Source organism: Cnephaeus nilssonii, assembly GCF_951640355.1.
Source record: "Cnephaeus nilssonii genome assembly, chromosome: 4".
Classification (NCBI taxonomy): domain Eukaryota; kingdom Metazoa; phylum Chordata; class Mammalia; order Chiroptera; family Vespertilionidae; genus Cnephaeus; species Cnephaeus nilssonii.
The window spans coordinates 29,681,439-29,695,098 of NC_137075.1; positions in this window are offsets into that span (position 1 = coordinate 29,681,439).

Consider the following 13,660-nt stretch of genomic DNA (forward strand, 5'->3'; position numbering starts at 1 on the left):
GATAGAGCGTCGGTCTGTGGACTGTAAGGTCCCAGGTTCAATTCCTGTCAAAGGCATGTACATTGGTTGCGGGCACATCCCTGGTAGGGGGTGTGCAGGAGGCAGCTGGTCTATGTTTCTCTCTCATCGATGTTTCTAGCTCTCTATCCCTCTCCCTTCCTCTCTGTAAAAAATCAATAAAATATATTTAAAAAAAAGAAAGAAAAGAAAGAGCCATGAGAAAGCAAACATCATGAGTTATCAGAAGCCAGGAAATAAAAATAAAAAAGCAAGTGAACACAGATAAGAACAGAGCATTAAATGAAACAGTGGAGTGATCAGAAAAGGGAGCAATAGACCCTTGTCTCTGATGAGGCATCTAAAATTTTCTGGGGACACACACAGACTTCTTGAGGCCTAGATATCTGGTTACTAAAGCAAGTTCTTCTCCTATAAATCTACAACGAATTCCCTTCATAAGTGTAGATACAAACATGTTTGTTTTTTTACCACCTGAAAGTGCCTTAATAATGCAGTGAGAAAGCATAAACAATTTATACATTTGTGGTGGGAAGAATTTATGAGTCAATTTTTTCTCTGAAATCCAACCAGGACCAAAGCTCTGAATCACATTTATCTGTTCTACCTCTTTCATCTTACTGTTAATACATTGTTCACTCTTATTTTTCTCCATCATGGATCAATATACCCAAGTAGTCATTTAGCCTACCAGAAAAACATGACTTATTAAAATAATATCTTTCTCAGGTAAGCTGAAGTCCTCTTAGTTCATTAATGTAAATCAGATTATATTACTAGCAATAAAAAGCAATGTTTAAACTAAAACACACATAAAATAACGTGGTCTTCCTCTAACGTGCTTTCCCCAACCAGTATTTACTTTTCTGCTAACTTTTACACTTCAACTAATTGATATTTCCTGCCTTGAAAACCTCCCAGCATGTTATCTTGAATGTGCAAAAACATGATTTTTTTTCCACTTCACCCAGAATCACCCTTCTACAGGTTTGAGCAGATAGTCATTGGCCACCAACTATGCACAGCACCACTTCCACCTTGTACTATTAGCCAAAGCACTTATGGAGCTTGCTCAGATTCAAGGCGTAGAGAAAGAGACTCCACATGTTAAGGAGAGAGTGGCAAAGTCACATGTCAGGAAAGCACATGGAATGGGAGATATGGTTGTGGCCATCTTTGAATTAGTCTCCACAATTAGAAGATAAGCACAAATACATTTTAAAAAGCTCTTCTTTTCCAATTTGGATGCCTTTTATTTCTTCTTGTTTGATCGCTATGGCTAGCACTTCTAGTACTATGTTGAGCAGGAGTGGTGAGAGTGGGCGTCCCTGTCTTGTTCTTAGGGGAAATGGTTTTAGTTTTTGCCCATTGAGTATTATGTTGGCTGTAGGTTTGTCATATAAGGCTTTTATTACGTTGAGGTATGATCCCTCTATTCCCACTTTGCTGAGAGTTTTTATCAGGAAAGGGTGTTGGACTTTGTCAAATGCCTTTTATGCATCAAGTGATATGATTATGTGATTTTTGTCTCTCAATTTGTTTATGTGATGTATCACGTTTATTGATTTGCAGATATTGTACCAGCCTTGCATCCCGAAATAAATCCCACTTGGTCATGGTATAAGATCTTTCTAATGTAATGCTGAATCCAGTTTGCTAGAATTTTGTTGAGGATTTTAACATCTTCCATGCCCTCACTATCCCATACTCAGCACACAGCAGATATTTTTATGCATTTTATTTTCCAAGCAAGCTTTGAGATATTTCTAGCACTGAGAGACAGTATACAAAATGTAGAGGTTTATTTCTTCTTTGGGGTGAAATACAAATGAGAGGATGCCACTTACAAAAATAGGTTTAAAATTTTATTTGCAATAAGGTTGTTGCCTGTCTCATGATTTCCCTCAAGGAAGAGGCAACTTCCTTTCTGAGCACTCGAGCTTCTAAAAGCCTCATTTGGGCCCTACCCAGTTTGGCTCAGTAGATAGAGTGTCGGCCTGCAGACTGGAGGATCCCGGGTTCCATTCCGGTCAAGGGCACATGCCCGGGTTGCTGGCTCAATCCCAACTAGGGGGCATGTAGGAGGCAGCCAATTCTCTGTCATCATTGATATTTCTCTCTCTCTCTCTCTCTCTCTCTCTCTCTCTCTCTCTCTCTCTCTCTCTCCTTTTCCCTTCCTTTCTGAAATAAAAATATATTTAAAAATATAAACAAATAAATAAAAATAAAAGCCTCATTTGGTAAATATATTTTCATTATTACATGGCTAAATTTGATTTCCAACCTTGAAAGATGCATATGCTTAACCTGAGGCATTTCCTCAAAGGATTCTTAAAATTTACTTTTAAAAGGTCCATATAGCACTTTCTTCCGAAAAGTTTGTGTTTGGGGTGGAGGAGGAACAAACATACAAACAAAAACAGCCTTCAATGCTCTGGATAAAGGACCTCCTTTCAATTGTTGCCAAGGAGACCTTGTCTGAAGCTTTCTTCTGTGCTAGACATTCATTGGCTCATATTCATCACTATCGACAGGCTCATATGTGTCACTGTTCAGCAAAAATCCTATCTGTTACTATTAATAAGCTACCCTTTGCCATATTGATTAGTTTCTTATCTGAGCTTTACAGACAACAGCCTGGCTGCTTGTCTCAGAAGCCTTGTATTAGAATGGTACCTCGAACTCTTTGCTTCCTAGCTTCATGACTTTTAAGTACAGACAGTTTGACCTTATATACTTTCTTTGTACTTCTGTTTTAGCACGTAGACATCTTTCTGTACCTTGCTGCAGTATTAACTCCCAGGTGACTGAACTCTGCTCCCTCCATACCCTGCAGTGCTCTCTGCAAGTTGGATATAGTCCTGAACCTAACCTAAAAATGGCAGTAATGTCCTGAGCTAAAAAGAAATGTCTCTAAATAACAAGCACTGAAGAAATTTTATAAGAACGTGTTCCTCAAACCAATACAAAAAAATATTGAAACTGTAACTGTTAAAAAAAAACACCACACACACATATACTCAAATATCTCATTTTCTATATGACCTAGGCCCACTTCCTGGTAACAGTAACATTAATTAAGTGTAATTGGCATAAAACTAGTAGATCTGGTATGGAACTCCAACTCTATGGCACGTGAACTACGTACTAGGAGAGAAAGGAGGGATTTGTTCATGGCTTAGCTGTCAACTGTGCTCAAACAAAGATTCAGATGTTACTTAAGCTTTCTAGAGAACTAGTGAGCTTTTTATTTTATTGGCATCTCCACCTAGAAATTACTTTAATCTAAAGAATGAGGCATGCCAGCTCAATTTACAAATGATGTTTCAAGTTAGAAGGAGGAGGCGGTTATAAACAGGTGCTTTATTCTTCAGCCCAGTCTTACTCTCACATCTATAAAGTAGGGAAACCGGCTTCAAGAGAAAATAAAACCTATTTTCACCAGAATCTCTCTGAGATAGTGTAAGCATGAAGCAGCTACACTCGGACACATGTATCCAAGCCCATCACAAAGGTGAGGGAAAGGTCTTCTCTGACCCTAACATAGAGCAGAATGACCATGTGGCGCTTCCTCAGCATCAACAGTAACTTCAGTTTTGTCAAAGCAGAGCAGGTCAGTAGAGCATTGATTGACATAACTCAGTTTTAGTGATTATCATCAAGAGACCATCGCAATATCAGCAGCCTTAAAGGAAAATACAGAAAAATGCTTTTTGTGGGTTTTTTTTTGTATTTTTTTTTTTTTTTTGCATACAAATAATTGAAAAAACAAGAGATGAATTAAGAAGTACACTGAGTGGCCAGATTATTATGATCTCTGAATGCATAATAATCTGGCCACTCAGTGTATATCTTATATAATAAAAGGCTAATATGCAAATTGTCCCCTCAACCAGGAGTTCGACCAGCAGGCAGGCCGGCCAACCCCCCATGTCCCCTCTCCCTGGCCAGGCTGGCCAGACCCCACCCATGCATGAATTCATGCACCGGGCCAGATTATTATGTGTTCAGAGATCATAATAATCTGGCCACTCAGTATATAATCCAGAAAAGCCCAGCAATACAGAAGGTAGATAAATATTTGAAATAGGACAGCGTGTAAGTCACACCTGGCTTAGTCAGCTGTGCACACCCTGGCAAACAGCAATAGGGTCCAAGTATAACCTTTATCCAGTGGAATCAGGTCCTAGAACAGGATGGTGATACTGAGTGTTGATTTCCCTGCTTCTACTCCTTTGTAAACTTTCCCCTGTCCACTTCCCCATCTTACCCTGTTTGGTTTGTATTAAGGATATTGGATAGGACCATTGACTTGTGCCTTTATATAAAATAGACCAGATATATACATATAGAATAAAGAAAACATTTTTAAACTTACCACACATAACATTAGAAGAAAAAGTCCCCATAGCATTCAACTTGAGTTGCTGTTTCTTATTTGAGATACTATTATAGATTATTTGCTAGAATGTTGATTTCTAGAATTGTTCACTGTTAGCAATTCACATAACATTCCAGAAGTATGCCATATGAGATTTCATCCAATACGAGTTAATCAGATTCCTTTAATTCTATGCATATATTTTCTTAAAATAGCATATACCATTGTTAAGAAAATGAGTTATAAAATATGATCAAAGCAATAATAAACTGTTCCCTGTGGAAACACAAAGATCCTAGCAAGTACCTTTCCAATTGATATAAACAGAGACAAATAGGTTAATTTTGTTCATTATTTTTTTTAATGATTCTCAGCCAGGATATCATTTATACTAATTTTTTTATTAAAAACTTCTTTTAAAAGGGTGTTTCTTCAAAACAAAGAAATCTCATAGTGTCACTGGTATGTTATATAAAATTGAATTATATTATCCAGCATTCCTATAATTACCATTTTTTCATGGGCATCCATTTTTCAACAATAATATTAGAAAATAATTAATACCTTTAGGACAAGAACCTGAACTTTATGCAAATATAGATTAGAGAAGTCCAAATTATTTTTTAATGAGCTATATGTATTATGTCTCCCTATCTAGAGTTCATCTGGACCATGGCATTAAATAAGCTTAGAGTTAATTAAGCGTATTATAACTATTTCTGGCTTCTGCCTTTATTAGTATGAATCCACCAGCTCAGAGGCACTCAGCAAACATGAAAATACTTTATCAATGCTCCACTCCAAAACACCTTGATACATTTCAATCCTGTCTATGCTCTTGGGGTAATTCTAGAAGCTCAAACCTATTGGACACTTTTCAAAACCCATTACTTTTCTATTTATATAAATATGAATTGCAGGAATGGAGGAGGCTTTCTTTGTAGATGTTGATTTACATTAATAAGAGCTAAAGTCAAACAATTGCTCTCAAGCATATGCACACACGAAGGCATGATATCTCTTGCTGCAGAGATACTGGCTCAGGAATCAGCAGATTAAAAGAGCGGATTTCCTTCATCTTTTAGTGTACTAAATTGAATACAAGTCATAATACAAAATCTCAACATGCAAATGAAATTAGAAGACCTTTCCTAATTTTCACGAAGAGAATGAGAGTATCACATTTTCAGTTTAAAAAAGATCTGCAGACCACTCATTAATAGCTGATCATATTTTGGCACCAACAAACTAGTTTAATTTATACCTACTCAGGTTTTTAGGTAGAAGAGTAAACCTTCTGGGGACTAACCTTATAAAAAATCTATCCCAAATATGAAAGAAACACCACTTACATGAGATAATCCTATGGGAGAAAAACACTGTGCATATCAACAGAAAAGCAATACACGTTCATTTCCTATTAGGGACTCAGCAGGGAAAAAATAAAGAGCAGGGTCAAAGATGTATTTTCCATGAATCTGGTTCATAGTCTATCATACACTCTAAAGCCATATTTCCACAGCTGTGTGAAACCCTTTATAGGAGAATAATTTGACATTTTAAGAGTTATCTTGCCCTAACTGGTTTGGCTCAGTGGATAGAGCATCAGCCTGAGGACTCAAGGGTCCCAGGTTTGATTCCGGTCAAGGGCATGTACCTTGGTTGCAGGCACATCCCCAGTAGGAGGTGTGCAAGAGGCAGCTGATCGATGTTTCATTCTCATTGATGTTTCTAACTCTCTATCCCTCTCCCTTCCTCTCTGTAAAAAATAAATAAAATATATTTTTTAAAAAAGAGAGTTATCTTTCCAGTCTCTTCCATGTAATTCGCTGATGAAATAACAAACTTGGCACCCTAGACAGGGCGTGGGATATCAAAAGGGCAATGGACTTTGGATTCAGACAAACTAAACTTTAAATGCAAGCACTGTCATTCACTACATGAATTACCTTGGAAAATCGGTTAACTTTTCCCAACCTCAGTTCTTTCTATAGTAAAGAGAATTCATTACCCAAACAGAACCATCAAAGGAAAAGGATCCAGCAAGTGTACTGGAAGATAATAGTACACAATAATTGTTGGTTCACTTATCTCCCTTTCTTCAGGCGTTATCACTCCTCTGATTTTCTATGCTATCAGCTGCTACTCAAAAACATTGGGTTCCTTCTATCTCCTTTCACGATTTGAGCTTTATTTAATCATTTTTTAAATTTATTTATTGTCTAAAGTTTTACATATGTCTCCTTTTTCTATTTAATTATTTTTTATATTCTACTTTACCCCTAGGTGTTCACAAATTTTTACTACATACCCTATCATTTGGAATTCCTCAAGACTTTCTCTCCCCACTACCTCATTCCACTCTTCTCCTAGGTCTAGGGGAAGAAACATAACAATGGTCAATGGACTCAACATGATTAGGCTTTTGAAGGTGGAGCTTCTGTTGTGAAGAATAAAGAAATCTGAAAAATAGCTGAACCCAGGTAAACATACTCTTGACTCTCTTGAATCACTTTCTCTTGAAATGCTCTCCTTCTTAGGACTCCTTGTGTCTGGCAAGCTCCCTTCCCTATTGGAAGAGAAATTGCTCTTCACACATACAACCTTAGAGGAAGAGGCTAAGAGAACTACTAAGCAAATTACTAAGGTCTGGCCAAGGTAGTATTCATGGTACATATGAAGTACAGCTTTTTTTCTACAAAGAGCTGGATACATAAGCATTTCAAAGACAAATGCATAATTAATTCATTTTCTTTTCATAAAATGATATATCTGTTCAAGTAAGACTCAGATTAGGATGGGTAAGGAAGGCTGCAACTGCTGAGACAGGTAGAGATTCAGAGGTTCAAATCCTGTCTATGTAACTATCACTATACCCAAAATAGTTATACAAATGTAGGCCAGCTTTCCTGGAGTTACATATAAAACACTTTACAACATTATAAAATATAAAGATTTAGTACCTTAAAGGAGACATATGTAAAACTTTAGACAATAAATAAAAAAACATCTTTTTTAAAGGTTTAGTACTTTACAAAGAGTGGACTTCTTTTCCCAACATGAGTTACTAATTTTTTATGGGCCAATGTAGTAGACTAAATAATATGCCCCCTCCCCCCAATACCATGTCCTAATCCACGAAACCTTCGAATGTTATTTTATATGGCAAAAGAAACTTTGCAAATGTGATTAAGTTAAGGTTCTTAAATTAGGGAGATTAACTTGTATCATCCAGACCCTAAATGTAATCATCACTGTCATATGAAGGAGGCAGCATGTGACCAGGCTGCTGGCTTTGAAGATGGAAGAAGGAGCCATGGATCAAGGAATATCAGGGATGCATCTGTAGAAGTTAGAAAAGGCAAGAAAAGAACCCCAGCTGGTTTGGCTCTATGGATAGAGCATTGCCTGCAAACTGCAGGATCTCAGGTTTGATTCCAATCAAGGGCACATGCCAGGGTTGTGGGCTTCATCCCCAGTAGGGGGTGTGCAGGAGGCAGCCAATCAATGATTCTCTCTCATCATTGATGTTTCCATTTCTCTGTCCCTCTCCTTTCCTCTCTGAAATCAATCCTATATAATAAAACCCTAATATGCAAATTGACCAAACAGTGGAATGACCAGTAACTATGATGTGCACTGACCACCAGGTGGCAGCTCCTAGGTTGAGCGTCTGCCCCCCCGACAGGGAGATGACCGGCGACGGCAATCAGTGGGTGGGGCTGGCCAGGGGGCGGTGGAAGGCCACCAGCCAAGGCGGATGCCAGCAGAAGCCCCCCGATTGCCCTGTCCACTGGTCTCCCCACAGATCAGTCCTGATTGCCGGCCAGGCCTAGGGACCCTACCCTATATATTGGGAACAGTCTCTTAGATTTAAAAATTAAAACCTGGCAAGGCTACTCTAACACTGAAAAAAACAGGATGATACAGCGATGACTTGCATAGACTCTGGTTTGGATATTTTGTGTTCAGCCCTGATTCTGACACTTATCACTGTGTGACAAAGCCAATTACTTAACTTCTCTCTGCTTCAGTTTTCCACACATAAGATGGGGAAAATGGTACTACTGCCTCAGAAGGATCACGTTATGTATTACTTTTTATAATCAGGGCAAAAAATGTAGCTGCCTGCCCTAGCTGGTTTGGCTCAGTGGATAGAGCATTGGCCTGTGAAATGAAAGGTCCCAGGTTCAATTCTGGTCAAGGGCACATGCCCAGGTTGTGGGCTCTTTCCCCAGTGGGGGACTTGCAGGAGGCAGCCGATCCATGATTCTCTCTCATCGTGGATGTTTCTATCTCTCTCTCCCTCTTCCTTTCTCTCTGAAATCAATAAAAAATATATATATATATTTTTTAAAAAATGTAGCTGCCCATACAACAGCAAGATGACTTTCACTGTATGAAAAGTATCGTCACTGGTGCATGTAGCATCCCGGATTGCGAGAGTAATGTCCGACTGCCAGCGTAGGCCCAATCCTTGGCAAAACTGGCAGTTGGACATCCCCGAGGGTGCAGGCTAGGCTGAGGGACCCTCTCCCATGCACGAATTTCATGCACCGGGCCTCTAGTAAAATATATTAAAAAAAAAAAAAGAGAGAGAGAGAGAAAGAAAGATTCTCCCATAGGACCTCCCTAGGGAGTATGGATCTTACTGATACCTTGGTTTTGGTTCAGTTTTTATGGGTCCATTTTTGAAATCTTGCCTCCAGAAATATAATTACATCATTTCTGTTGTTTTAAGACAAAAAATTAGTGGTAATTTTTTATGGCAGCCATAGAAAACTAATACAAACAGAAATGTCTAACTGAATAGAACCTTACTGAGGAACCAATAATTTGGGAATGTGAACAAGAACTAAAGCTTTTCCCCAATTCTCCAAATTTAGTCAGGTGTCTCTTGTGTTATGTACTCTCTAAGCAAAGCACAATTACCTCTCCCTGAATCTCTCACATACTATGGAATTAAATGATTTAGTTATCTCTCTTATCCACAAAACAAAAAGTCCATGAAAGCAGTGCTCATGTCTGTCTTTGTCACCAGACAGAGAAGAATTCAGGGACACACACACACAGGAGTTCAAGTGGCCTTGGCAAGATTTATTAAAGTGAAAGTACTAGCACACTCTCAGAGAGAGAGAGTTTGGGCAGGCTCAAAGAGCAACTTCTCTGAGATCTTTGTGTGAGCTTTCTTTTTCTTATAATCTCTTAAGCTGGGAAAAGAGTGGTTTTATTTTGAACTATCCAATCCCTGAAAAGAGTGGGCTTATTTTTTAATTATTCAATCCTATGCTCTGATTTCCTTCTGACAGGGTCCTGCCACTTTGAATTCTACCCACATTTCTCTAGGTTTGCCCACAAAGGGGAGGATCAAAACCATAATGCTAATTTATTATAATCAGGGTATAATTGAGATGAGGTCACTTGAAGGTTACTTGTGTGCCAGTCTGTTCCTGTGCTAATAATAGGAATTTCCCTCTGTCCCTTCCTCCCTGTCTCAGGATGTCCAGGTTTGCCCCAAACCTGTCAGGCTGGCACACTGATGTCGCTTACGCCCCCAAATGACCCCAATGCTTTTTATTTTCATAGTCAGGGGTCTGGTTCTGTTGCTTCCCTTTTTCCTTTGCTCAAATCTAACTAGCATCCTACTCTAATAATCTGTTCCTTTCTGTATCCTTGAAATCAAAATCAGTGTCTGGCATGTAATATTATCTGATAAATATTTCTTTAAAAAATTTTTTTTATTTATTTCAGAGAGAGGAAGGGAGAAGGGCAGAGAGATACAAACATCAATGATGAGAGAGAATCATTGATCAGCTGCCTCCTGCATGTCCCCTACTGGGGATCAAGCCTGCAACTGGGGCATGTGCCCTTGATCAGAATCAAATTTGGGACCCTTCAGTCCACAGGCCAACAGTCTATCCACTAAGCTAAACTGACTAGGGCATAATATTTCTTAAAAAGATGAATAAGTGAATGAGAGAATGAAAGAATAATTTTTAAAATTTTTTAAAAAATTTATCTTTATTGTTGAAAGTATTACAGATGTCTGCTTTGTTTTTTGTTTTCTTTTTGGTTTTCCCCATTGACCTTCTCCTCCCTGTACCGGCCCCTCCCAAGCCTTCACCACACTATTGTCTGTGTCCATGGGTTTATGCATATATGCATATAAAGGCTCAGTGCATGAAATTCGTGCATGGGGAGGGGGACTCTCAGCCCGGCCTGCACCCTCTCCAATCTGGGACCCCTTGGGGGATGTCCAACTGCCGGTTTAGGCCTGATCTCTGCGGGATCATCCCTAAACCAGCAGTCGGACATCCCTCTCACAATCCGGGACAGCTGGCTCCTAACCAGTTACCTGCCTGCCTGCCTGATTGCCCCTAACTGCTTCTGCCTGCCAGCCTGATCACCCCCTAACTGCTCCTCTGTTGGCCTGATTGATGCCTAACTGTTCCCCTGCCAGCCTGATCTCACCCCCAACTGCCCTCCCCTGACAGCATGTTTGCCCCCAACTGCCCTCCCATGCAGGCCTGGTTGCCCCCAGAAGCCCTCCCCTGAAAGCCTGGTCACTCCTAACTGCCCTCCCCTGCAGGCCTGGTTGCCCCCAGCTGCCCTCCCCTGCCAGCCTGATCGCCCACAACTGCCCTACCCTGCCAGCTATCTTGTGGTGACCATCTTGTGGGGGCCATCTTGTGATGGCCATCTTGTGGTGGCCATCTTGTGACAATGTCGCACAACGCCACCTAGGTTTTTATTATATAGGATAAGTTCCCCCAGCTAATCTCTCCCTCTCCACCTCCCACCCTCATCTTTCCTCTGGAATCCATCCATCTGTTCATGGTTCGATGTCTCTGGATCTATTTTGTACATCAGTTTATTTTGTTCATTAGATTCCACATATGAGTGAGATCATGTGATACTTATCTTTCTCTGACTGGCATATTCCACTTAGCATAATACTTTCCAGGTCCATCCATACTGTTGCAAATGGTAAATTCCTTCTTTTTTACTGCCACATAGTATTCCAATTTGTAAATGTAGCACAGCTTTTTTAATCCACTCATTTGCCGATGGGCACTTGGGTTGTTTCCGAATCTTAGCTATTGTAAATTGCGCTGCTATGAACATAGGGGTACATGTATTCTTTCTGAATGATGTTTCAGGTTTCTTAGGCTATATTCCAAGAAGTGGGATCACTGGGTCAAATGGGAGTTCCATTTTTAATTTTTTTAAGGAAACTCCATACTGTTTTCCACAGTGGCTGCAACGCAATCTATAGATTCAATGCAATCTCTATTAAAATACCAAGGGCATATTTCACAGTTCTAGAACAAACACTCCAAAATTTATATCGAATAAAAAAAGACCTGATTACTATAGCCACAGTAATCTTGAGAAAGAACAAAGTTTGAGGAATCACAATATCAGATATCAAGTTATACTGCAAAGCCACTGTACTCAAAACAGCCTGGTACTGGCACAAGAACAGACATTGGAATAGAACAGAGAACCCAGAAATTGACCCAAGCCATTATGCTCAGTTGATATTTGACAAAGGAGGCAAGAGCATACAATGTAGTCAAGAGAGTCTCTTCAATAAATGGTGTTGGGAAAACTGGACAGGTACATGCAAAAGAACGAAACTAGATCACCAACTTACACCACACACAAGAATAAATTCAAAATAGATAAAAGACTTGAATGTAAGTCAGGAAACCATAAAAATCTTAGAAGAAACCATAGGCAACAAAATCTCAGACATCTTTCATAGCAATATGTTTACAGAAACATCTCCTAGGACAAAGATAATTAAGGAGAAAATAAACAAATGGGACTATATCAAAATAAAAAACTTCTGCACAGCAAAAGAAACCATCAACAAAGTGAAAAGAGAGCCCACTGCATGGGAGAACATACTTGCCAATGATACATCCAATGAGGGCTTAATTTCAAAAATACATGAGGAACTCATACAACTTAACAAAAGGAAGACAAACAATCCAATTAAAAAGTGGGCAAAGCCCTAGCCAGTTTGGCTCAGTGGATACAGTGTCAGTCTGTGGACTGAAGGGTCCCAGGTTCGATTCTAGTCAAGGGCACATATCCTGGTTGGGGCTTGATGCCCAGTGTGGGGAGTGCAAGAGGCAGCCGATCAATGAATCTCTCTCATCATTGATGTTTCTCTCTCTCTCTCTCTCTCCACCTTCTCTGAAATCAATAAAAATATAGTTTTAAAAAGTGGGCAAAGGACCTAAATAGACACTTTTCCAAAGTGGACACACAGAAGGCCAAGAGCCATGTGAAAAAAATGCTCAAAGTCACTGATCATCAGAGAGATGCAAATTAAAACAATAATGATGTATCACCTCACACCTGTCAGAATGGCTACCATCAACAAATGACAAATGCTGGCAAAGATGTGGGGAAAAGGGAACCCTAGTACACTGCTGGTGGGAATGCAGACTAATGAAAGAATAAATTATTTAAGAATGGTGCCAAACAGAGAAACAAGATGAGGTGGCACAGGAAAAAAGACACTGACCTCAACACTTGTCGTCACATTGTTGGTCAGTGTAGGGAGCTAAAGTCAACACATTTGGGGGGATTGTTTCATGTTTTTCTTGGTTCACCTTTGTTAACTTTTAAGAAGCAAAACACAAAAAGGCTGCCAGAATGAAAACAAAGTTTCACATAATTCATAAACTTTTAAAGACCTTACATAATCACAAATTATAAGCATTTATAGATAAGCACAGGATAAAACTAATTTAAATCTTTAAAGCTATTTGACTCGTTTTATGTCATATTTAAAATAAATTTCATGTTATTATATGTAACAGATATTCTTCTTCTACCATTATATTGTGTTATTATATACTCTAAAATGATGCTTAGTAACAAATTACATGCACAATATTATTTATATGTATCATACATTTTATATATGTACTAAAGGCCCGGTGCATGAAAATTCATGCACTGGAGGGGGGTTCCCTCACAGTCCGGGAGCCCTCAGGGGCAGAGGCAACCCGGCAATCAGAAGAAGGCACTGCCCCATCACACCTCTGCTGCCGTCACAGCCGGCAGCGCAAGCTTTGGCTGTCCCTGGTTACCTGAGACTTGGGTGACCCTGGGCAGCTGGGCAGCCACCATCCAAGGCTTGCCTGTGCCTTGGGCTGGCCCTGAGTGGCTGTGGGGCTGAAGAGACTGGGGGACTCCGGAGGCAGGTGTGTGGAGTGGCTGGATCCGCCAGGGGGCGGGCCT